At 43.5% G+C, this 27,861-nt stretch overlaps 1 protein-coding gene across 2 annotated transcripts in view; it reads right to left on the reverse strand.

Moving 5' to 3' along the window:
• Positions 1-27,861, reverse strand: part of LOC123504511 — a 100,782-nt gene that overhangs the window by 41,735 nt on the left and 31,186 nt on the right. The window lies entirely within an intron of this gene.

Here is a 27,861-nt window from a genome sequence, read left to right on the forward strand (position 1 = left end):
GCAACCTGTGGAATGTAAACAAAGTGCGCATCATTGTACTGCATACAAAACTTATGTACCACATTTCCACAAGGCTTTCCATTTTATCCATTGTAGAGTCACGAGTTCAGGTGGTTCTTTTAGCTTGCAAGGAAGATACGGTCTCACCAGCTTTCTTAATAGAGTCTGCTGACTTGAAAATAGAGACAGTATAATATGGAGTCAAGATAGTGGCCAGCACTGCTATAGTTTTCTGGCCTCTCTCATGTCTGTGAATAATATCTAGCTTCATTTGGAGAGTAAGAGACTTCCTGGTCTTCTTATGAACACTAGGCCAATTGCAGGGCATTTTGGTGGTAAGTTGAGCTAGGGAAGACAAGCTGCTGCTGACGCTGTTATGTTTTGACTGGGGAGTGAATGTTGCGCGTCTTGTCCACGAGAGGCTTGATCTTGATCTTGATCTTTATTCTATAGGGGTCCCAGGATTTTTCTTGAGGCAGGCCTTAGTACCAGCAGCTCCTGGTTGTAGGTTAATGATATGAGGTGTTCAGGTACCAATGTCATTTATTTCCTTTGTTAAATACTAACCGGCATCTCACATTCCCGCGTGCCCCCTCGCGAGGGCCACTCAATCAGTCTGTCCCCATACTTGCCTCTGTAGGGGTACGCTCCACTGGATTTCTCTTATTAAAGGACCTTAAGTTATACTCACGTCTTTCCATCGTCCCCACCCTACGCTAAGGACTTGGATAGACAACCTACATGGCGCAGTGACGTGGAAGAGACCCGTGGACGACCTACAAAGGGGAAATTACAAGTAGCCTGCGGCGGTAACCGGTTCCTCTAAGGACGCTACCTTGCCCGCCGCTACTCAGCTATCAACTCAGTGCTTTTACGTGTGTTTGTGCAGTGCAGTGTGGTGCCCAGTGTTTGTGCAGTGCTTTGTGGTGTTGGTAGTAACGTTGGAAGACGCCACTACCAGAGGGTAGGCTTCGGTTGGGCATATCACGGAGGACAGCGCGATACAGGGTCCTCTCGCTACGGAGTCACAGACTGACACTGTGACTGCGCATGCCCTCTAGCAGAACTGACAGCTGCTACGCTAGCCTTTGTTGCACCTTCCACCATGCCCCTCCCTCATCGCACACGTACATAGCACGTGCTTACGATGCCACCACGGGAGGAAGAAAGCCGAACATCGGGGACGAGAAGAGACAGCAGAACATGGCACGTCGTCCTCCCCTGAGCCCGACACCTTCCTGGCTGGCGCGTCTTCCCATCTCACACATGCCCATCCATCGCCCGACCAGCAACATTCACCGATGGACTTTACGCCTTCCTTACGTACATGAAGGAGAGAGACGATGCGGCGCGTGTCGAGCGTGAAGAAGAAGCAGCACGTTACCGGGCAGAACTGGCGGAGCAGAAACGGGAGGATGCAGCACGATTCGAGGCCTTGTTGTCAAGATTGGCCCGCCACCTGCCTCCTCACCTGCCCCCACGCCTGGACACCCTCCATCTTTCTCATCACATCCACCTCAGGCGCCCGTGTCGTCGAGCCCTGCAGGAACACCACCAGCACCTAAGGCGACTGCTCAACCTCCACCAGTTCTCTCTACTGACGTCACGTTTCAGTACTTCAGGGAGTGGAGGCGACGCTGGGCTGACTACGCCACAATGGTTGATTTGGCCAAGTTACCACAACCCAAGCAGCTAATACAACTCAGGATGTGCCTCTCCCTCGAAACTCAACGAGTGCTAGAGCACACGCTGTTGTTGCCCCCGGACTCAACATCTTCCGTCGACGAAGTCCTCAACACTCTCCAACAGCACTTTAAGGACTCAAGTAACGAGGCTCTACGTCGACGAGCTTTCACAAGCTGTAAGCAGGCGCCTGGTGAGACTTTGCAAACTTCTTCGTGAGGCTTAAAGGTCTCTCGGAGGAGATCGACGTTTGCAAGGCCAACGACAACGACTGTCAGGAGGCCTGGATCAAACACGGCATCCTAACTGGTGTTAGCGACGAGGAGCTCGTACAGAAGATCGTCGCCCTTGATGCCTCCTCCACCCTCTTAGACATCGTCACGTTATGTCGTGCCTATGAAGCCACCAGATCCGCCGCTACTGCTATACGGGCTTCACCTGCCGCCCGGGCTGTTTCGCAGTACAAAAAGGGGAAGAAGGCCACCCATAAGAGCAAGGCAGAGTCACAACGGGTCGCCCCTACGTCATCATCCTTGCAGCGCCTGTGGCAAACAGCAGCACGGCCCCAAGGGATGCCCTCCGCAGCTGCAATCTGTAGTGGCTGTGGCAAGACAGGCCACTGGTCTCACACAGAGAAGTGTCCTGCGAGGAACGTTCAGTGCAACTCTTGTAACCGATACGGACACTTGAAAAACTATGCAAGTCGTCGACGCCCAAGACGTCTCAGCGGCCCGCCAAGCCCAATAATCCGAAGCCGGCGGGGATAACCGCTCCACATTCCACGTTGTGCGAGCTCAGACCCTCTCCATATTCCCAGAGCTTTGGAGGATCAAGCTGGCAGCATCAGGAGGGTTCAGTCTTCGGCTCGCGGCAGACCCACACCTCGCCTACCATCACCGTCGTCATCACACGTGGCGGTGTGTCTGGCAGCATCGAGTGATACCTGACACCGGGGCTGACACCACGGTGATAGGCCCACAACACCTCAGGGACTTGGGTCTTGCCAAGCAGGAACTCGACCCTCCTCCATCGCTGCGGTACTACAACGCCGATGGATCACGGATGCCTGCAGCTTTGGGTTCCTTCCAGGCGAAGCTGACCTACGGCAAGCGGTCCTGCACGGGGTGGATTGATGTCCAAGGCTCCCTGTCTACACCTCTGCTGTCCTGGGAGCATTGCAGAGCCCTGGCCATCGTCCCGTCGGACTTCCCCAGGCAGATCAAGACTTCAAAGACGACCGTCAACCGGGTAGGGGAGTCACCAGATGTCCAGCCAGTGGAAGCTTCACGAGGTGGTGAGCATCATGACGCTACAGCTGCGTTACCTTCGGCTGCAGCACCCCTACTTCCTTTGTCTAGCACCACCACTCCTCAGGCTGCGAAGGAGTACTTCCTTCGAGAGTACTCGGATGTGCTAGTTAGAAAGGCTGACCTACAGGATGCACCGCTGAAGCCGATGTCTGGCCCACCTATGCGGATACACTTGAAGGAGGACGCACAGCCTTTCGCCATCCATACCCCACGACTCATCCCCTCGCCTACCAGGACCCGGTGAAGGCAGAACTCGACTCGATGGTGTCCCAGGAATAATCGCCCCGTGAGACGATCCATCACCATGGTGTCACCCAATGGTAGTCGTCCCGAAGGCTAGTGGCGGTGTTCGCATCACGACGGACTTGTCGAAACTTAATGGTCAAGTGTCCCGTCCGACCCACCGTCTCCTACACCGTTTGCAGCCATACGCAGTGTCCACCCTGGAGCTCGGTTCTTCACCACCGTGGATGCGCTGTGTGGCTATTGGCAGCTCCAGTTGGCAGCGGAGGATCAGTCTCTCACGACATTCATCACTCCCTATGGACGTTTCCGCTACCTTCGAGGGCCTATGGGCTTTGCTGCTACGGAGATGCCTTCTGCAGGAGAGGTGACATCGCGCTTCAGGGAGTACCTCAGTGTGTCAAAGTTGTTGACGATATCCTCTTGTACGACGAGGATTATTTGACACACCTTCAGCGCGTTAATGAGGTACTCATCAGATGCCGCACATGGCATTACCCTGAATGTGGACAAGTTTGTCCTAGCGTCACAGGATGTTTCCTTCTGCGGCTACCAGCTATCTCTCAAGGGCATCGCAGCAGACCCGAGAAGGTCTGAGCTATCAGGGACTTCGCCACGCCAACCAACTTGACGGACCTCCGTTCGTTCATGGGCCTGGTGAATCAACTCACCGAATTCTCACCAGACATCTCAAGCGCGGCTGCCCCTTCGCCTTTGATGAGCCCACGTGAGCTTTCCTGTGGACCCCGACCACGACTTGGCCTTCCAGAGGGTCAAGGAGGCCTTGTCGTCCCCACCAGTCCTCGCCACCTTTGATCCAGCCCTTCCAACCATCCTTCAGACGGACGCATCTCGCCTATACGGTCTAGGCCACGCCCTGTTGCAGGATCATGGTGGTGGAAAGCTTCACCTCGTACAATGTGGGTCTCGCTTCTTGACCGATGCGGAGACTCGCTACGCAACCATAGAACTTGAGTTGCTAGCTGCAGTGTGGGCTATGTTCAAGTGTAAATTCTACGTTTTGGGACTTCAGCACTTCGATCTTGTCACGGATCATCGACCTTTAGTTCCCATCCTAAATAGTTACTCGCTTGATGCCATCGACAACCCTCGCCTGCAGCGACTCAAGGAGAAGATATCTGCATTTGTCTTCACCGCAACCTGGAGACCGGGGAAGAAGCTGTGCATCCCAGATGCCCTCTCTCGTTCTCCAGTGAGCAAGCCAACACAAGAAGACAACATCCTAGATGCAGAGACGAACTTCTCCGTCAGGAGCGTCGTCACGTTGCACGCAATAGAGTCCCTCGCCTCCAAAGACGCTCAGGCTTCTCCAGACCAGGCTGTCACCAGAGACCTGACCCTGGAAGGACTTCGCCGCGCAACCCTTGATGACCCTACCTACTCTGACCTTCTTCACTTCGTCAAGGAAGGGTTTCCAAGTGACCGCTACGCCCTGCCTAACGCCCTGCGTCCGTATTGGAAGATACGAGAGGACCTCTATTGCGACGACGCCCTCATCCTGTACGGAACCCGGATTGTAGTCCCAGCCTCCCTCCGTCGCCACGTCTTGGATCGTCTACATGACAGCCACCGAGGAGCCGAGGCTACTAAACGTCGTGCACGGCAGGTTGTGTATTGGCCGGGCATGAACTCCGACATTGTGAACACCGTCCGTGCCTGTGAGCCCTGCCAAATCCTTCAACCAAGCCAACAGCGTGAGCCCCTCCGATGTGACGACAACCCATCCCGGCCATTCGAATCAGTGTCGGCTGATTTCTTCATGACTGCTGGAAAAAACTTTCTGGTTGTCGTTGACCGCCTTTCCGGATGGCCCGTTGTTGTCTCCTGCGGAGCCGACACCACCTCCTCTGCTACGATCCGGCACTTTCGGCAACTGTTCCGGGACCTGGGCGTTCCAGTTCGTCTGCGCACCGATGGAGGCCCCCAGTTTGCCAGCCGGGAATTTGCCGACTTCCTGGAACGTTGGGGAGTTCGCCACGACATGGCTACGCCCTACAACCCACAGTCCAATGGCCACGCCGAATCCGCTGTCAAGGCAGTCAAACATCTCATCCAGAAGGTGGCCCCCACTGGTAACTTGGACTGTGAGGCGTTCGACAGGGGCCTCCTAGAACTCCGTAACACCCCCAACTATACCGGCCGTTCCCCAGCCCAAACTTTGTATGGTCGTCCTCTCGTTCCTGCGTTCCAGCGCATGCCAGGACGTTCCAGAAGGAGTGGCAGGCAAGGGCTGAGAGCTGTGATCGCCGGGCTGCAGCCCGACACCACGACGCCACAGCTCGCTATGACGCCCATGCCAAGCCCCTCGTACCACTGAACCTGGACACGCAAGTTCGACTTCAGGACCCGACGACCAAACGCTGGGACACCGTAGGCATCGTCATGGGTGTTGGTAAGTCCCGTGACTATCTTGTCAAGATGCCCAGCGGCCGGGTGTTGTGGCGTAACCGTCGCCTTCTTCGTCCTGTGCCGCCCTGTCCCAATGATCCACTGGCAGATGCGGGCCCTCATGTGGAACCTGATCCGTCTACCACCCCCGCAACTCCGCCGGTCGGACCGCCTAAGGGCCAAGAAGGACCAGAAGACCGCTCAAGACACTTCGTACTATGAGCGTGAAGGGGAGAGGGAGATGTAGGTTAATGATATGAGGTGTTCAGGTACCAATGTCATTTATTTCCTTTGTTAAATACTAACCGGCATCTCACATTCCCGCGTGCCCCCTCGCGAGGGCCACTCAATCAGTCTGTCCCCATACTTGCCTCTGTAGGGGTACGCTCCACTGGATTTCTCTTATTAAAGGACCTTAAGTTATACTCACGTCTTTCCATCGTCCCCACCCTACGCTAAGGACTTGGATAGACAACCTACACTGGTGTATTCAAAAGCCTGTCAGCTTGCGTGATATGGTGGGGCTTTCAAATTTGGAAAAAAAATACCTGGATAAAACTTAGTTAAAGCGAGTTTGGTGTTCGTTAAACGAGCAGATGGTAGTAAAATGAAACTTTCGTTGTAGTGAAATTTCGTTGTGTGAACCTTCGTTAAACGGGGGTTGCCTGTATATACAAAATCAATGAAGCCTCTATATATGATATAATAATAATTTCATTACAAGTAGCATAAAACATATATTTCAGTGACGTAAATTGATTCACAAGCAAATAATAAAGTCCTGTTGTTTACATGTTATCTACTCTGTTACTTATTTTCATGATATCTTATGAAATACAATAACTTATGCATATTTACAATACAACATTTTTGTGAATCTGATTGCCAGTATGGCTTCCATCACAGCTGCTCTGTTGAAGATCTGATTTTCCTTACGGAGTCTTTTATATCCCAGTCCCACTAGAGTGCTGACCATTGTGCAACCCTTCTGTGCAACAAAACATTAGCTTGACTGCTGGTGGTTGTCAGAAGGTAGGAAGGAGATAGGAAGATCTTCATGGAGGTAGTAAGGTTGTGGACAGGAAGCAGAGGGTGCCACAGTCTGACAACCATTTTCAACATGCTGAAAACTTGTGCATCTTGTTCACCATCATACTGGGTTGTGGTATAGTCCTCCAAATCTAAATGCAGCTTTCTGGCTGGGCTCCTTAGGGAATAGTAGACCTTCCAGCTCTGCCAAGTCTACATGAACTAACAAATTAGAGCTACGTATACATAAGTAAAAGGCATATAAGATGCTTTAACGAAAATCCAGTATCACCAAATGTTAAAAGAAATAAATTAAAAGAAATTAACATTCCAAGCTTACGATATGCACATCACAATAACAAATACCAGCAGACCTGTGTAACAGTGTTGCTGTGAAAACATAACATCTATCAACAGTCACCATAGTCCTTAGTAAGACAAATGGTGCAACAACTGTGTTAAAGATACAATACAAATGAACATTTAAAAAAAAATTTCGTTATTTGTATATAAGATAAAATGTTTTTGACTCCATTCATGCGGCAACACTCATTACTGTCCAAGGCACGGTCTGCCTGCGAGACACAGTGGGGGACAAGATCATGTGTCACGGTGGTAGATACCTATCCCCACACACACACACACACACAAGAGATCCATAGACTGGGTCCGTATAAGGAGGGAGTGAGCAGACCGATTAAAGTAGTACTGAAGTCACAACAATCTGCGGAGGATATCCTATATAGAACATCAAAGTTAAGAGAGATAGAAGATTGTAAAGAGGTGTTTGTGAGAAAGAATAGAAATGAGGAAGAGAGGAGAAGATATAAGGAATTGGTGGAAGAGGCGAGAAGGAAAAATGATGAGCGGTCTGAGGAGGAAAGAGAAAAGTTTTTCTGGAGAGTTATAGGAGAGAGTCAGAAAGTGGTATGTGGAAAGAAGGAATGCGGAGAAACCCCTAGAGGGAGCAGTGGGTGGACCGTAATGTATACTAATATAGATAGGATACTGTCAAGTAGATTGGAATTGCAAGACTATATGATGGTGGAGAAGCCTGATATAGTGTGTTTGACTGAGATAAAATTGCATGAAAAAAACAAAGATAAATTTGGATAATACAATATATGGAGAAAGGATAGAGAGAGTAAAGGTGGAGGAGGAGTTATGATTATGACGAAGAAATAAATAAATGTGGATAAGGTTTGGTATGGGAAGAACAACGCAGAAGTGATAAGCATAAGGATAAAAAGTGATGCAAAAGAATTAATAATCATGGTGACCTATGTACCTCCTAAAACAAATTCCTGGACATTAAGGGAATACGACAATATGATCAAGGATACTTTACAGAGTTTGGAAAGTGTATTATCTGGAAAAAGAAAGGTGATACTAGTAGGAGATTTTAATTGTAAGGAGGTGGATTGGGAAAATCTAGTAAGCGGTGTTGGAGAGGAAGCATGGGGAGAGAGATTTCTTAATCTAATGATGGAAAATATGATGGAACAGAGGGTGAAGGAAAATACTAGATATAGAGGAGATGATGAACCGGCTAGACTGGATTTGGTGTTAACAAGAGAAGTGTACCTATGTGGAGATATACAATACAAATGTCATTTGGGAAAGAGTGATCATGTGGTTATGGAAATGCAGATAGCAACAACACAGCGAAGGAAAGACGACACATACAGGAGTGGTAGATTGAATTATAGAAAGATGGACACAGAAAGTTTGAAAAATTATTTCAGAAAATTAGATTGGGAGATGTTACAAATCAGAGAAGTGCAAAAAAAATATGAGATTTTTATGAAATATTATAAAGAAGGAGGAAAATTATTGAAGGAGTGTAGAGAAGAATTGATTGATCCATTATATGATATTATAACATGCTCATTAGAAACAGGGGAAGTACCAGTAGAGTGGAAAAGAGCTGAAGTGGTGCCCATTTATAAGGGAGGCAGTAAGGAAGAGCCTCTTAACTATAGACCTGTGTCTCTAACAAGTGTGGTCGGTAAGATTTGTGAGAGGGTGATAAAGAAATATTGGATACAGTTCCTGGAGGATCATAAGTTATTATCGGATCATCAATTTGGCTTTAGGAAAGGGAGGTCATGTGTAACAAATCTACTGAGCTTTTATTCAAGAGTGGTTGACAAAATACAAAAGAGAGAGGGATGGATGGACTGTGTATATTTGGATTTAAAGAAAGCTTTTGACAAGGTACCTCACATGAGACTGCTATGGAAATTAGAGATTTATGGAGGACTGAAAGGAAAAGTGTTAAAGTGGATGGAAAACTACTTGAGATGGAGGGAGATGAGAACGGTAATAAGGGATGCAAAGTCGGACTGGTTGGTGGTGGAGAGTGGAATCCCACAAGGCTCAGTGCTGGCACCAATACTTTTCCTTGTATATATTAATGACATGCCAGAGGGAGTAAACAGTTATATTAATTTGTTTGTGGATGATGCAAAGTTGTGTAGGTGTGTGAAGAGTGAAGAAGATTGTGAAATTTTACAGGCAGATCTGGATAAGATTTGGGAGTGGAGCAAGAGATGGCAAATGGAATTTAATCTGAGCAAAAGTCATGTGATGGAGATGGGGAAGAGTGGAAGACGGCCAAGAGGGTCATATAAGATGGGTGAAGAAGTAGTGTTGAAAAAGGTGGAAAAGGAAAAGGATTTGGGAGTGATAATACAAGACCATGGGCAGTTTAGGATTTGGGAGTGATAATACAAGACCATGGGCAGTTTAGAGAAACAGAAGGCTGCAAGGATATCTATATAAAGAAAAATAGAAATGAGGAAGAAAGGAAGAGATACAACGAACTGGCGGCAGCAGTAAGGATGAAAAAAAAATATTGTAAGGTCAGAAGAGAAAAAATAGGCATTTTTTTTGGAGAATTCTAGGGGACAGGATAAGGAAATGGTATATAAACAAGAAGGAAGAGAAAAAAGTGGAACAAGTTTAACTAAAAATGATAAAGGCAAGAGACTGAAAATGTTGTATACGAACATAGATAGGGTTTTATCAAGTAAATTAGAATTAAGAGATTACACAAAGAAAGAAAATCTGGATATTGTATGCCTGGCTGAAACAAAACTAAATGAGGCAATCAAAATAGACTTGGATAATAGGTATAATGTATGGAGGAGAGACAGAGGGGGTAAAGGAGGGGGAGGAGTCATGATAATATTATGAAGGAGATGGTGATAAACCAAGTGGAATGTGGGGAAGGAAAAGCAGAAGTACTGTATGTTAAGATGCATATTAATATAAAAAAGTTAACAATCACTGTAACATATCTGCCACCAAAAACAAATTCATGGACCAATCAAGAATATAAAGACATGATAGATGACACAATAAGGAGTCTAACGAGAATCGTTGAAGAAAGGAGAAAAGTGATATCATTAGGAGATTTCAACTGTAAAGAAGTGGACTGGGAAAATTATGAAAATGATATGGGGGAAGAAGCCTAGGGAGAAAGATTCCTGAACCTAATGATAGACAATATGATGGACCAAAGAGTAAAGGAATGCACAAGATTCAGAGGAAACGACGAGCTGGCGAGATTGGACCTAATTTTTACAAGGGGTATACAAATGAATGATGATATAAGACATAAGTGCCCATTGGGAAAGAGTGACCATGTAATATTAGAAATAGATATAGAAGAGAGAAAGGAAGATAGAGACAATTCATACAAAGGAAACCGATTAAATTACAGAAAGGCTGATATTGAGAATCTCAAGAACTATTTTACAAACGTAAACTGGGAGGAGATGAAAAACTCAGAAACGATGCAAGAGAAGTATAACGTATTTTTGGAAATATACAAAATAAGAGTCAGGGAATATGTCCCGAAATATAGACCTAAAGAAGAAGGAAAGAAAGATTGGTTTAATGCAAGATGTGCTAGGGCAAAGGAGAAAAGAGATGGAGCATTGAAAAGGTGGAGGAGAAATAGAAATCCAGTAAATAAGGAAAACTTCAAAGCAGCGAGAAGTGAATATGTTAAGGTGAGGAAGGAAGAGGAAAAGAACTTTGAAAAGGACATTGTCGAAAAATGTAAGGAGCAACCAAAATTGTTCTACAGACTCATAAATGGAAAAATTAAGCAAAAAGAAACAATAGAAAGGTTAAAAGGAGAGAACGGGATGGTGGAAGACATGAAAAGTATGACAGAACTATTAAATAGTAAATTCAAGGAGGTCTTTACTAAGGAATCCAAATTTGAAAGGCCACAGGGTAACAGAAAGACAGTCTATATGAAAGAGATTAAAGTAACCAAGCTTGAAATAAAAGAGTTAATGAAGGAACTGGATGAACAAAAGGCAATGGGACCGGATGAAGTCTCAGGCAGAATACTGAAAGAATGTAGGGAAGAACTAGCAAGTCCTATATACAACATCATAAAATGCTCAATAGAAAATGGAACAGTACCAGTAGAATAGAAAAGAGCTGAAGTGGTTCCCATATATAAGAGCGGAAGGAAGGAAGAACCTTTAATTTACAGACCGCTATCACTAACTAGTGTAATATGCAAGATATGTGAAAGAATAATAAAGAAACAATGGATCGAATTCCTTGAAGACAACAAATTAATATCAAATAGCCAATTTGGTTTTAGAAAAAGACGGTCGCATGTAACTAATTTATTGAGTTTCTATTCAAGAATAGTTGATAGAGTACAAGAGAGAGAGGGATGGGTTGACTGTATTTATTTGGATTTAAAAAAGACATTTGACAAAGTGCCACATGCAAGATTACTATGGAAGTTAGAGGAGAAGGGTGGCTTAAAAGGAAGCACATTGAGATGGATAGAAAATTATTTGAGGGGGAGAGAAATAAGGACGGTAGTTAAAGATATGAAGCCCAAGTGGAGAGCAGTAGAAAGCGGAATGCCACAGGGGTCAGTATTGACACCAATACTTTTCCTCATTTATATTAACGACATGCCAGAAGGAGTGAACAGCTACATAAATCTGTTTGCAGATGGTACAAAACTGTGCAGAGTTATAAAGCAAAAAGAGGATTGTGAAATACTGCAAGAAGACCTAAATAAGATCTGGGAATGGAGTAAAAAGTGGGAAATGGAATTCAATGTGAACAAAAGCCATGTCATGGAAATGGGAAAAAGTGAAAGACGACCCGTGGGAATCTAAGATGGGAGATGGAGTAGAAGTGTAGAAAGTAAAAAAGGAAAAGGACTTAGGAGTGACGATGAAAGAAAACAATCAACCGGTAAGCCATATTGATAGAATTTTTAGAGAAACATATAATTTGCTAAGGAATATTGGAGTAGCATTTCACTACATGGAAAAAGAAATGATGAAGAAATTGATAAGTACATACTATAATAAGACCCAGATTGGAATATGCAGGAGTAGTGTGGACCCCTCATAAAAGAAACACATAAGGAAGTTGGAGAGACTACAAAAATGGCTACAAGAATGGTTCCAGAATTTGAAGGGATGACATATGAGGAGAGACTAAAGGCTATGGATCTACCAACCTGGAACAAAGAAGGAGAGAGGAGATCTGATACAAGTTTATAAATTGATCAACGGAATGGACCAAGTGGATAATGAGAAACTGATCCTGAGAGAAGAATATGACATTCAAGCACAAGATTGCATAGTAAAAAGCTGAGAAAGGGAAGATGTCTGAGAGATGTTAAAAATATAGTTTCCATAAAGATGTATTGAGACGTGGAACAGTTTAATGAAGAAGTAGTGTCTGCAACGAGTGTGCATACTTTTAAAGTAAGATTGGATAAGTGTAGATATGGAGACAGGGCCACACGAGCATAATGCCCAGGCCCTGTAAAACCACAACTAGGTAAATACAACTAGGTAAATACACACACACACACACACACACACACACACACACACACACACACACACACACACACAAACTGAAAAAGGAAGTAGCAAACTACAAGAAGCAGATGGAAGAAGGACTCGGTAAAACTGAGAAAGAAAAAAGAGAAGCTGAAAGATCTAGTAAACAAAGAAGAGGAAAGAGTACAGAACGTGATTAAAAAAGAAGTACAAGCATGGAAAGTTCAAGATAAGAAAGATAAGGCTGATTTTCAGGAGATGATTCAAGAACAACTAAAAGAAAGAGATGAAAATATGACAAACAAAATTACAGGAGTCCTCAAGACAAAAGAAAATTTAGTTAGGGAAATTGCTGAAAAAAAAAGTGTAATTGTATTTGGACTAAAAGAAAAAAATATAAAATATAGACCAAGAAGAGAAAGAGAAGAATTGAAATCAGTAAAAGACCTTCTAAAAAATCTAAATGACGAAGATAGGCAGAACTTAGAAGAGGAAGTAGAAGAAATACACAGAAGGAACGACGAGACCAATTAAAATACTACTAAAATCATAAGCAGCAACAGAAGAAATATTATATAGCACAACTAAACTCAGAGAAACAGAAGGTTACAAGGATATATATATATATATATATATATATATATATATATATATATATATATATATATATATATATATATATACAGTAAAGTCCCGGTTACGTGGTCTCGAGTAACGTCAAACTCGTAATTACGTCAGTCCACTATAAGGCAATTTAAGATTAAAAAATGGAAAATTTATAAATCGTAAAGTGGGATTTATTGTTATTGTTGGTGGTTGCCCGCCACACCGCCCGCCTCACACTTGAATACAATAACACCCTGCCTCACTTCCACACACCGTGGCAAGAGTGTTATCCTACTTCTGTTTACTGACACAAGTTCTTAGTATCTTGCTCAATGGCACCAAAGAGAAAACTTCTTAGTGACAGCAGTGATGCTAAGAAAAGGAAAACCATTACGCTACAAGAAAAAGAGGATATAATTAAAAGACATGAGAAGGTAGGCAGCAGCTGTGTGTGAGGGAGGGAAGAAGAAAATGGGAACCCGTTACCATGACAACGGGAGGTTGACGACCTTGAGGGCTCGACACCCATCACAACAATAACAACTCCAGAGCCTTCGCCTGGGCCACACGACACTGCAGCTGACTTGCAGTCTGCTGATCCCTATTGCCCTTTCCTATTGCATTTCCTGCACTACGCACTACGCTCCCAGCTGTCCACTCTGGTCGTCACAACATTCGACCTGCCCACCCTTCTGGCGGCCTCAGGTGTCCACCCCTCTCTGCAACCTGCAGTCCTTTGCGTTCGTGGCCCTAATCAACAACAAAAACAAGCTTGTGTTTCATATTCCTACATACTTGTAAATAATATAACAATATAACCTTTAACTTACCCGAATGACCATAAACAATGATTCGTTGAAAACTCGATAATATGCTTTGAAATGTACGGAAACTCGAGTTACTACAAAATCGACTTACGTCATGTTTCAGGAACGTAACTCTGATGTAAACAGAGACCTTACTGTATATAGTCAACCCTCGGCTATCGCGACTTCGGCTATCGTGTTTTATTGCTATCGCACACCAATAAAAAGCTGCTAAAATTTCATTATCGCGACCTCAGATGCCTGCTATCGAGTGCCCCGCCATGACATCAAGGAATGTTTGAGCACTCATTGGCCAAAACCGTCTTCCCGCCAAGATCAATTCGGCTATCGCGTTTTGGCTATGGCGCTATTTCGAATTGGGCGATAGCTGAGGGTTAAGTGTATATAAAGAAAAATAGAAATGAGGAAGAAAGGAAGAGATACAACGAACTGGCGGCAGCAGTAAGGGAAAAAATAATGAAAGGGTAGAAGAGGAGAAGAAGGCATTTTTTTTTTAGAATTCTAGGAGACAGGATAAGGAAATGGTACATAAAAGAGAAGGAAGAGGAAAAAGTGGAACAAGTTTAACTAAAAGTGATAAAGGCAAGAGACTAAAAATGATGTATACGAACATAGACGGGGTTTTATCTAGTAAATTAGAATTAAGAGAATACATAAAGAAAGAAGAACCGGATATTGTATGCTTGGCTGAAACAAAACTAAATGAGGCAATCAAAATAGACCTGGATAATAGGTATAATGTATGGAGGAGAGACAGAGGGGGTAAGGGAGGAGGAGGAGTCATGATAATGTTAAGGAATGAGATGGTGATAAACCAAGTGGAATGTGGGGAAGGAAAAGCAGAAGTAAGATGCATATTAGTAAAAAAGAGTTAACAATCATTGTAACATATGTGTCACCAAAAACGAATTCATGGACCAATCAAGAATATAAAGACATAATAGATGACACAATAAGGAGCATTACGAGAATCATTAAAGAAAGAAGAAAAGTTATATTAGTAGGAGATTTCAATTGTAAAGAAGTGGACTGGGAAAATTATGCAAGTGGTATGGGGGAAGAAGCTTGGGGAGAAAGATTCCTAAACCTAATGATAAATAATATGATGAACCAAAGAGTAAAGGAAAACACGAGATTCAAAGGAAAGGTCGAGCCGGTGAGATTGGACCTAGCTTTTACAAGGGGTATACAAATGAACAATGATATAAGATATAGGTGCCCATTGGGAAAGAGTGACCATGTAATATTAGAAATGGATATAGAAGAGGGAAAGGAAGATAGAGACGATTCATACAAAGAAGACCGATTAAATTACAGAAAGGCTAATATTGAGAATCTCAAGAACTATTTTACAAACGTAAACTGGGAGGAGATGGAAAACTCAGAGACGATGCAAGAGAAGTATAACTTATTTTTGGAAATATACAAAATAGGAGTCAGGGAATATGTCCCAAAATATTGACCTAAAGAGGGAATATGTCCCAAAATATTGACCTAAAGAAGAAGGAAAGAAAGATTGGTTTAACGCAAGGTGTGCTAGGGCAAAGGAGAAAAGAGATGGAGCATGGAAAAGGTGGAGGAGAAATAGAAATCCAATAAATAAGGCAAACTTCAAGGCAGCAAGAAATGAATATGTTAAGGTGAGGAAGGATGAGGAAAGGAACTATGAAAAGGACATTGTTGAAAAATGTAAAGAGCAACCAAAATTGTTTTACAGATTCATAAATGGAAAAATTAGGCAAAAAGAAACAATAGAAAGGTTAAAAGGAGAGAACGGGATGGTGGAAGACCCAAAAAGTATGGCAGAACTGTTAAATAATAATTTCCAGGAAGTTTTTATAAAGGAATCCAAATTTGAAAGGCCACAGGGTAATAGAGAGACCATCTATATGAAAAAAGTTAAAGTAACCAAGCTTGAAATAAAAGAGTTAATGAAGAAATTGGATGAAGGAAAGGCAATGGGACCAGATGAAGTTTCAGGCAGAATACTGAAAGAATGTAAGGAAGAACTAGCAAGTTCTATATACATCATAAAATGCTCTATCTATAAGATGGGAGATGGAGCAGAACTGGAGAAAATAAAAAAGGAAAAGGACTTAGGAGTGACGATGGAAGAAAACAATCAACAGGTATGCCATATTGATGGAATTTTCAGAGACATATAATTTGCTAAGGAATATTGGATTAGCATTTCACTACATGGACAAAGAAATGATGAAGAAATTCATAAGTACAGTGGGCGCAAAAATAAAGTTTACCCCTGTAACGAAAATAAAGTTAACGCATAATTGCCACTTTGTATTTGAATTACCAGCGATGTGAGTGGTGGGAGGAGCGTGATATGGCGTGCTTCCCTCCGCCACCTTACACACCACTTCTGACACTTGAGTCAGTTAGTGCGCTCTCAGAGCTGAAGGAGAGCACACCTATGATGCACTGCCCCATGGGCACTTTCCACGCACCAAACACAAAACCACACCAAACACTACCACAGCATCACAATGGGTGGAAGAAGCTTACAATGGAAGAAAAGGCCCGGGCCCTTGCCCTAATAGAGCAGGGAATGCCGGTGAAGCACGTTGCTGCCGAATTAAATGTCAGCAGAGTGTCCTCTTCAAGCTTAAAAAGTCCGCTGCGTCCCTGCCTAGACGTTACCACCTCGCAAACTGGGATGTGGGCGCAAGAGAAAACTTCAGAGAGGACTGACAAGATGTTGGTGAGAGAGCTGAAGCAAAATCCATCCATTACAGCAGCAGAATTGAAGAAAAACACCCAGACCTGCTCCAAGATGTCGCTGTCCGTGCGTTGCAACACCGCTTGCAAAAGACCTCGGCCTGCCCTGCCGCCGTGCTGCCAAGAAGCCGCTTCTCACAGACACCATGAGGAAGAAGAGACTGCAGTTTGCCAAGCAATACCGTGACTGGACACCTGAGCAATGGAAAAGTGTGATGTGGAGTGACAAGAGCACGTTTGGCTCGTCAGGGTGGCTCAAGCTTGGTAAGGCCCCAGCACCGTGAGCAGATATGACGCCCACTACACGGTCAAGACAGTTAAACACCCAGATAGCGTCATGGTATGGGCCTGTTTCAGTGGGAAGAGGGGCAGGGAGGTCTCTACTTCCTTCCAAAGAACGTAACCATGAAGGAGCCAATTACATCGATGTTTTGAAGGAACACCTGCTCCCGCATATGAAATTCACGCAGGAATTTTTCATGCACAGAGCCCCGCACACAAGTCCCGAGCAGTAAAACAATTCCTTGATGAGCAAAACATCAAGGTTTTGGACTGGCCAGGTAACTCCCCTGACTTAAACCCCATTGAGAACGCCTGGAACAAGATGAAAAACGACCTAGCCAAGTCGCGCCAACATCAATCGTCCCCCTGAAGGAGGCTCTGAAGAAGATGTGGGTGACAATGGACGTCTCATACTTAGAAAATTTAGCAATATCTATGCCAAAGCGGATCGAACAGGTGCTCAAAACTCGAGGAACATGACAAAGTACTAATTGTATCAATAAGGACACAATATAACGAACTTTAAACCTATTTTCGTGTTTTATAACCCAAAAAAGCATAGGGTAAACTTTATTTTTGCGCCCACTGTACTATAATAAGACCCAGATTGGAATATGCAGTAGTGTGGAACCCTCATAAAAAGAAACACATAAGGAAGTTAGAGACTACAAAAAATTGCTACAAGAATGGTTCCAGAATTTGAAGCTGCTCAACACTAGACATCTTAAAAGAAGGAAGAATTAAACAAACACAAACAATTCCACACCACCATAGAGTAGTGTAGGAGGGGGAAATAGGGGGAGAAGAACAGCTAACTCCCCAAAAATATTTGAACCAACTCAAGCAGGCACTCCAAGAGCACCCAGACAAGACCATCAAAGGTTAGTGAACAACCAAGTTGCTCTGAAAAGAGATGTGGAATGAGAACCACAAGGCGACAGCAATACTCCAAAATTCACTTCTGGGCCACGACAGTGAGTGCGCGCTCTCGACGACTTACAATGGTCAGCAAGGAACTGAAACATAAAACCTTAGAAATTAGAGAGGTAGAATCCTGGCGAGGTCGCCACAATGTCAGTGCCAGGTTGGAGGTTCTATATCTAGCTAAAGGAGGAGCATGTCAGCAACCACTTTAGACTAGATAACTGGGTAGATTCTACTCAATCGAAGATCTAAGGAATTATAAAACACACTTGAAAGTTGAATACAAATTATTAAGACAACACAAATACACCACAAAAACAAAAGGTAGCAGGAACAGCCACGCCCACTCGGCCGGGAACCACACGGGACCTCAGGTCTTGCCTCACCATGTTGTCTTGACGCGTAGAGTAACCCTCGCAGAAGCCAGCTGTGAAGAGGCCGCCGTGGAACACGTACAGTTGATGGAAGGAAGGTACTTGTCCCACACGAAGTTCGTCGGCAGGAGCACTGGAATACACCCTAGACCGGGGGTGTGGGTGGGGTGAAGGAAGGGTTGAGGCGAGAACGTTGGCTGCCCAATCCATGCAACTCGGTTGGGCTGAGAGAGGGAGTGATAGACGCTCAAGGTCTTCTTCAGGTGAAGGCTGGCTGCTCTCTGCCAGACTATCAGGAGTGGTGGCAGACGTTGACTCGTATAGACCCACAGGAGGGAGGTACTGACAAGGAGGGGGGGGGAGGTGACAACGAGGCTGACCCCCTAAAGCAAACTCAAGCTTCTAACTACTGTTTCGAAAAAAGACAACAACTGTAATAGTGTAAAAGGGGCTGGTAATTACCTATACCTGTCAATGCAAAAGGGAGTGTGTGTGTGTGTGTGGGAGTGTGTGTGTGTGTGTGTGTGTGTGTGTGTGTGTGTGTGTGTGTGTGTGTGTGTGTGTGTGTGTGTGTGTGTTTACCTAATTGTATTTACCTAATTGTAACATACGGGAAAAGAGCTATGCTCGTGCTGTCCCGTCTCCATATCTATTAATGTCCAGCTTTTTCTTAAAATCATGAATATTCCTTGCGTTGACCACTTCCACGTCTAAACTATTCCATGCTTCCACCCTTCTATGAGGGAAGCTATATTTTTCACATCTCTCCTATAAGTGGCCATTTTAGTTTTTTCCATGCCCTCTCGACATTCTTTCATTCCACATACACAGATCTTCCCTATCCATTTTTCCATGCCAATCATCACTCTGTATATTGCTATCAGGTCTCCCTTTGTCTTCTGTTTTCCAGGGTCGGAAGTTGCATTCTTTTCAGTCTGTCTTCATAAGTCAAATCTCTTAAGTCAGGCACCATTTTTGTTGCAGCCCTCTGTACTTTCTCTAGTTTCCTTATGTGTTTCTTTAAGTTCGAGCCCACTGTATTGTTGCATATTCAAGCCTCGGTCTTATCATTGCAGTAATTATTTTCTTCATCATTTCTTCATCTAAATATACGAACGCCACTCTTATGTTCCTCAATAAGTTCAATACTTCTCCAATTATTTTGTTTATATGTCTCTCTGGCGATAGGTCATTGGTAATTGTCACCCCAAGGTCTTTTTCTTCATGACTGGTTTTATGTCTTCATTTCCTATCTTGTACATACTCCTGATTCTTCTTTCACTCTTGCCAAACTCTAATTTCTTGCATTTTGTCGTGTTGAACTCCATTTGCCATGTACAGCTCCATTTCCATATTCTGTCCAAGTCTTCCTGGAGTAGTTCGCAATCTTTGTCACATCTCACTTTTCTTAACAATTTTGCATCGTCTGCAAATAGGCTCACATAACTGGACACCCCATCCACCATGTCATTTATGTAGACCGCGAACATTACTGGTGCCAACACTGATCCCTGTGGAACTCCACTCTCCACCAAGCCCCATTCTGATGGTCTGTCCTTAATTATTGTTCTCATTTCTCTTCCTACCAAAAGTCTTCCATCCATTTTAGTAAACTGCCATGCACTCCTCCTACCATTTCAAGTTTCCAGATCAGTCTCCGTGTGGTACCTTATCAAAGGCCTTTTTAAATCCAGATATATTCCATCAGCCCAACCATCTCTTTCCTGTATTACATCTATCACCCTCGAATAGTAACATATCAGGTTTGTCGTGCATGAACGCCCTTTTCTAAAACCAAATTGACACTCACAAAGTATGTCATTTTCTCCAAGAAGTCTGTCCATCTATTCTTCACCACCCTCTCACACATCTTAGCTACCACACTTGTAAGTGACACTGGTCTATAGTTCAATGGGTCTCTCTTGTTACCTGATTTATAAATTGGGACAATGTTAGCTCTTTTCCAGTCTTGGGGCACTACACCTTCCCTTAATGAGGCATCAATTACTTCACAAACTTTTTCTGCCAGTTGCTCCTGCATTCTCTTAAAATCCATCCTGATACCCCATCAGGTCCCACAGCTTTTCTCACTTCTAAACTCCCCATCATATTCTTGATCTCCTCCACAGTTACTTGAAACTCCTTCATAATCCCTTTCTGTTCCATTACCAGTGGTTTGTCAAAGCAGTCTCCTTTGTGAATACCTTCCGAAAGCATCCATTCATAGCCTCTGCCATTTCCTGGGATCCTCACTGCATACTCCATTTACTTCTAAACTTTCAATACTTTCTCTATTTTTGATGTTGTTGTTCACATGTCTGTAAAAAGCCTTGGTTGGTCTTTACATTTATCAATTATATCCTTTTCTTGTTTCTTTCTTTCTTCTCTTCTAATCAACACATATTCATTTCTTGCTCTTTTGTAACTTTCCCACTGCTTAATCCATCTTTTCCTTCTCCACCTCTTCCATGCATCCTCTTTTCTTGTTCTAACCCTAAAGGGCCGGCCTGGGTGGTCATCTACAACATCCACAGGACCGGCACCTCAGCACCAAACACCGAAAATAGCCTATATTCACACACTTGATTCTGCTGAACTACAATGCAATAACAAATTACTTTGTCGTCATAGTCATCATCAACTCTTCTTCTTTTAATTATTGCATGAAAACGTTTCTATGTGCTGTGGTTTTGGAGAAATATTGAGTTGAAGAGGAGAGACTTTGGAGTTAGCGAGGCTCTTGCCCGCTCTGCTCGTTTCGCTTGTGTGGCCTTGACTAGTGCGTAATGAAACGGATGCCCCATGCTCTAATTCTTATATATAGTCAATACTCTAAGCTTTCTCTATGTAACACAGTCTTGTGATGTGTGGTTTGGGAGTCATTGTAGCATACTCTTCTCATTCTCGTGTTGCTCTTACACTCAGTAATAACTATATGAAAAGTATATACCATCACTTAGGTATGTGTACTTTTACACTCACTTCGTACACTACTGACTTTTTTCCTTTATTTTATTTTATTTATCATGTAGGGTTTCATTTACACTCACTAAACAAATGCTTTATTATTTTATTTTCAATTTTCCTAATACATACAAGATACATAATGCATACATATGTAATACATAGATACTACAATAATAATACATAATATAATAGAGAGAGAGTTTGTGTGTGCACACATTATTCAATCATAATACATAATACATGGTACATAATACACATAATTCATAATATACTACAGAGAGAGAGAGAGAGAGAGAGAGAGAGAGAGAGAGAGAGAGAGAGAGAGAGAGAGAGAGTGTGTGTGCACACATTATTCAATCATAATACATAATACATAGTACATAATACACATAATTCATAATACAGCGACTGTCCTCACAGTAGATGTAAAAGGACGTGCAGGTTCTTCTCAAGCTGCTTCAGGTGCTGATTGAGCAAAATCAGAATCATTTGTACTTGTATCTGTATCTTCACTACCTTCATTCTCTATGCTCACGCCACTTAGTTCAAGTTCCTCGGGATCACTTGATAAGCACGAGGAGACAGTTCTATTGAGTTCCGTAGTATTCTGCTGTCGCTAAGAAGTGAAGCACGTGGTCGAGCTTGGGCGGGAATATGTCTAGGCGTTGAGGTGCTGGGCTCGGCAGGGTCTGGCAGGAAATCGGACGCATCAGAATCCGTGTCAGTACGCCTGTCCATCGTGAGAGCGGGCAAGATTCTGAAGCAGTAGCCTAAACATATCTCTGGCAGTGTTGCCAATGAATGGTCATCGAAAATTATCGAAAAGTAAGTAAATTTAGCGCGAAAAAACCAAAGCGGCTATAACCGCCCCCGGCCCTTCCGTGGAAAAGCGGCTATAGCCGCCTCCGGCCCTTTAGGGGTTAAACCAGTCCTGCTTTCCAACTTCTCTATGTTCTCTTATTGGTACAAATTTTTTCTCACCTTCTTTGTATATTTTTATAAATTCCTTCCACTTTTCATTTGCTCCCTTAGCACTCTTGAATTTCATCCAATTTGTCTCTTGAAAGAATTTCTTTAGGTTTCCAAAATCTGTCTTGGCATAATTCCATCTTCCCACTTTATATTCTTCATTTCTTCTAGATTTCTCTTCATCTATATCACCTTGAACTCCAAAACTGCATGATCACTCTTTGCTAAAGGGCACTCCACCCTCATCTCCTCAATGACCATTGGCTCTGTACTAAAGACCAAGTCCAGTCTTGACGATGCTCCTCTCCTCCAAACCTAGTATCTTCTTTGACCCACTGAGTTAACACATTTTCCATTGCCAGTGTCAATAGTGTATTTCCCCATGTTGTCTCTGATCCTTCCATTGACCAGTCCTCCCAACACACCTCTTTACAATTAAAATCTCCCATCATTATAGTTCGTTCACAGCCACCCAACATTTCTTCCAGACATGTTCCTGTATCACTTATCATTTCTTCATATTCCTGTACTGACCATGCATTTGTCTTAGGTGGTACGTACACCACTATGTAGTGCCTCTTTTTCCTTCATTAGTTTCTGCTCTGATCTTTAGCACTTCTGCCTTTCCCATACCTTCTTTCACTTGATCCACCTTTATATCTTTTTAACCAGCAACATCACTCCTCCTCCCAACTTACCTGCTCTATTTCTTTTCCAAACATTATATTTCCTTCTCCAACCATCATCAGGTCTTCTCCTCTCTCAGTTTTGTTTCAGTAAGACCCACAATATCTGGGTTCTTGTCCCTCAAGTAATCGTTGAGTTCTAAAATCCCGATATCACTCCATTTATGTTGGAATACATTACATTCCGCTCATACGTAAGTTTCTTTAGTCCTTTCTTGCTGTACTTTTCTGGGTTATGAACCACTTCCTCAGTCTCATATCCAAGATTCTCCAGAAAAACTCTTTCTTCTCCTCTTCTGTCCTCTCTTCATTTTTTTCAAAGCCTCCTTTCTCAACTCATTTAACATTTCTCTTTCCTTTTCACCGAGATCTCTTCTCAACCAAATCTTCCTTGTTGTTTCCTGCTGGGCTAGCCTCCATGACTTCTCCACCAATTCATCTACATCCTTTTGTGACTTAAATTTGATTCTTATTGGCCTCATACCTTCTCCTGTGAACTTTCCAATTCTATGGAAGTCCTCTATTTCTTGTACTAGGTCTTTTCCTCCTCCTGCACCACATTAATGATATTATTTATCACCTTTTTATGTTTTTCTCTCTCCATTTTACTCGGTGTCTTATCCTCCTCCACACCAAATATCACCACACATCTCTTTTTGTCTACAGTTTCCCTCACCAATGTCTCATTTGACTTAATAACCTTCACCACTTTCTCAGCAATCTTCTCTTCTATGATCTGTTGATCTATAATTTCAGCAAGGCCCAAAGTTTTCTCCCAGACTCTTTGATTTCCTTTTCCAGACTTGCAACTTTGTAATTTACCTCCTTTCTTTCCACTTCCTGACTTTTTTCCATTCAGCCTGCTTCTCCATCACTTTTCCTAAAGATTCTCCACATTTGTCGCAATTCACTTTAATTAACTTAACTTCCTCTTTCAGTACTGCATTTTCTTTCTTCATATCGGCACACTCTTTCATTACATTGTCATAACTCGTTTCCAGGCCCCCAGACTTTTCAAACAGTTTTTCAATTTTACCTTCCAACTCCAGAATTTTCTTCACATAAACGCTCTTCTCCATTATTCCTTGAAATCCTGTGAAGTCTGATTCATCCTTCGAGTTCACGGCCGCCATGTTGCGCAGATGTAAACAAACTTCAGCTGATGGCTCAAACGCAGGCTACAGTTTATATTCACCTTCCTGGACATTATTTTGCTAATCAACAGTTAACATGACTATATGGAGACGAGACAAACATTACAAGCTCCTTTCCCACCTTGGTTACTCTTAGGCAATGGCAACTGTAGAATTAGAGATGATTGCTCTGGAGCTCAGCGACCACATCCGCCATCGACGGTGTCCCGTGTGTGTGTGTGTGTGTGTGTGTGTGTGTGTGTGTGTGTGTGTGTGTGTGTGTATGTATGTATGTATGTGTGTATATATATATATATATATATATATATATATATATATATATATATATATATATATATATATATATATATATATATATATATATATATATATATATATATATATATATATATATATATATATATATATATATATATATATATATATATATATATATATATATATATATTGATACGCACGCCACGGCTGCAGTTAACTGCTACAGCTCACTAGAGTGTTATTCTGGCAAAATCGCCAACTTTATTGCAGTCAGTACAGTGGAAGAACATAAAACCCCACAGAGTCCCCACTACTATAACTCAAAGCCGCCGTAACCCTTAGGTTCTTTCAAGGTCGCCAACAGTGTATAATTTCCCCCACTGTAAGGGAATCTCCTTAGCAACTCCTTCTCCTCCTGTACCCAACCAAGTAGAATTTATAAATGGTAGATGTTATGTGTAACAGGACGAGGCCTTAATACCCCCTAGAGAAACCGCCCACAAGGACAATTCCACCCACTTCTCTATGAAGTATTAGTGCCTCTCCGCACGCCTTGTCCACAGACGGTGATGAATCACAGACTGGGACAAAACGCGCAGTGTATATATTACTATACTATCTTACTACGACAAGTGCTTCCTAAAACATGTCAGACTGACACCCCTAGCCTACGACTACTACAATATATGATGTGTACAGCACATCCGGTGGTGTATACACAAGCCCAAAAACCACCTACGGGTGACAACAGCCCTACATGGACTCCAGATACCCATCACAGACAAGTCTGGCGGACGACAACTACACACCCACTGGCCTGCAGTACGAAGCTTCTCAGCTTTTCACTAGTGTGCGTGGCTACAACCACTACAATACAGTATACTACGAATACTACACAAAAGATGATGGGGGCACACAGCCGCCCACCAAACCACACTGGTGACCACAGCCACCAACAAACCAAACAGGACAAAACAATACGTGTCTCTCCTCCGCACCGCCACACCACGAGGGGACGAACGCACAAGAAATGCAGCCAAACTTACTACACCTCTCCTAGAACAACAAGCCCGTTGCTCTAACAGTCACGGTCTACCCAGTAGCAAGCCAGCTACTCAACAGGAGGGTACAGCTCCCAGACCGATGACTAATGCGTACTGCTAACGCACAGTCCAGCCACACGTGTCTCTTACTGTGCCGAGAACGTACGCGTTAACTCCGCTGAAGACTGGCCGGTACTATAAACAGTACACTACTGATACTACTCAACAGATGGTGGGGGGACCCAGCCGCCCACAAAACCACACTGGTGACCACGGCCACCAACAAAACAAACAGGACGAGGAAATAACGCATCCCTCCGCGCCGCCACACCCGAGTGGACGAACGCACGAGAAGTGTAGCCAAACTTGCCACGCTTCTCTAAGAACAACAAGCCAGCTACTCAAGGGAGGTCACAACTCCCAGACCGATGACTAGTGAGCAACAAGAGAAGCCCAGCAACACGAATCTCCCTACCCTGTGCCAGACCACGAGAGTGCATGTCTATCTCCGCTGAAGGCTACCTTGATACTGAGGCGAGGCTCGCAGGCTCAAGAAAATGGTGGAAAAAGAGAGGTGGTTGGCGCACAGCGAACAGCGACAGCGCTTGGGTGGCCAGAGGCTACGCATATACTATAAATAAATAAAGAGGAAATAATGCGATGCCCTCACAATATATATATATATATATATATATATATATATATATATATATATATATTGCGCGACACGCCACGGCTGCGTTAACTGCTACAGCTCACTAGAGTGTTATTCTGGCAAAATCGCCAACTTTGTTACGGTCAGTACAGTGGGGATTATAAAACACTCCACAGAGTCCCCACTACTATAACTCACAGCCGCCGTAACCCTCATGTTCTTTCAAGGTCGCCAACAGTGTATAATTTTCCCCACTGTAAGGGAATCTCCTCAGCAACTCCTTCTCCTCCTGTACCCAACCAAGTAGAATTTATATATGTGGCGCTCAGAGCGACAACCACGTAAGCGACATCGCGGTCAAAAATGAGATAATGATTGAATGAAATAAAGCAACTCTCGATCTATTTGGCGGTGTTTAGCATTTACATGTTTCTTATAAACTAAATACTCTAATTTCAATTTTAAAAAAGGGTATCTCAGGCGGAAACTACAACTTGAGTGAGTCCTCGGTGCTTACGTTTTCTTTAAAAAGGAATGTGAGGCATGGCTCCGCGAAATGTGACAACTCACACACCTCACTCCCACTGGACGTCCTGACACTATCACACAATATTATGAAAACGGGGACCACCATCTTCTTCCTAAGGAAATTCTGCATCACATAAGCACTAATATAAAATAATCACGAGAAAAATATATGAAAAGAAGCAATAATTAAAGTAGCGCATACATTTTCTCCCACATTTTCAGCACCGCCTCCTCGCACAGATCATGAGGAAGGGACATTGGAGTTATAATACCACTCTACAGGAAGGATATCTGTCTTAATAAAAATATAAGAACGATGATAGACTGCTTATGGATAGGAGTAACTTCAACTGAATGCCATTAAACAATTCTTTGACTCATCGAGTCACGAAAGTTTTAGTTAAAGACGAAAGATTTATACATTTAGAAGGAACCCGAGATGGTTTCATCCATATATGGGTAAATGCGTTGTGTAAAACTGAATGAAAAATATGAAAGTGAATACCAAACAACTGCTGCCAATACGTAAATGAATAATAATTATGCATAATGACATGAAATCAGTTTGGTTCCATGTAGAACACAGCTACGAGCTACGAGAATTTGCCCCAGAACTTGCCACACCCCTTTGCTCTATCATCAATGCCTCCTTGCTCAACATTCCTTCCCGATGACTGGAAGACATCTTACGTCACCCCTCCCCAAAATTTCTAATCCACAGTCACTGAATGATCTAAGACCAGTCGCCATCACCCCTATACCCAGCCTTATCTGTGAAGATTTTGTTTTCGACTGGGCCTATAACAAAATTTGTAACTCTATTGACACACAACAATTTGGCAATATTAAATCCACCTCCACATCTCACTACCTTGTCAACTTCCTGAATTCGTCCACAGCCACCTGGACAAACGCAACACTTCTCTAGCTATTGCTTTTGTGGACTTCAGAAAGGCCTTTGATCTTGTTGATCACACTGTTGTGATAAATAAAGCCATCACTCTGGGCCTCTCTCCTACCTGATAGCGTGGTTGGCAGACTTCCTCACGGAAGGCGTCAGGCCGTTCGTTATCAGGGCTCTGTCTCCTCTTTCCAACAGCTCACATGCGGGGTCCCTCAAGGGACCAAGATGGGTCCCCTGTGTTTCCTCATCCTTATCAACGATGCTCTCGTCCACACCCCCCACCGCTGGAAGTATGTGGACGACTGCACCGTGGGCGTACCGTCAACAACACCAACCCAGACTTCTCAGCACTGCAGTCCACTCTAAACCAACTACAGACGTGGACGGAGGACAACAAAATGACCATCAACCACACCAAGACCGTGGTGATG

Source organism: Portunus trituberculatus, chromosome 16 (assembly GCF_017591435.1).
Source record: "Portunus trituberculatus isolate SZX2019 chromosome 16, ASM1759143v1, whole genome shotgun sequence".
Classification (NCBI taxonomy): domain Eukaryota; kingdom Metazoa; phylum Arthropoda; class Malacostraca; order Decapoda; family Portunidae; genus Portunus; species Portunus trituberculatus.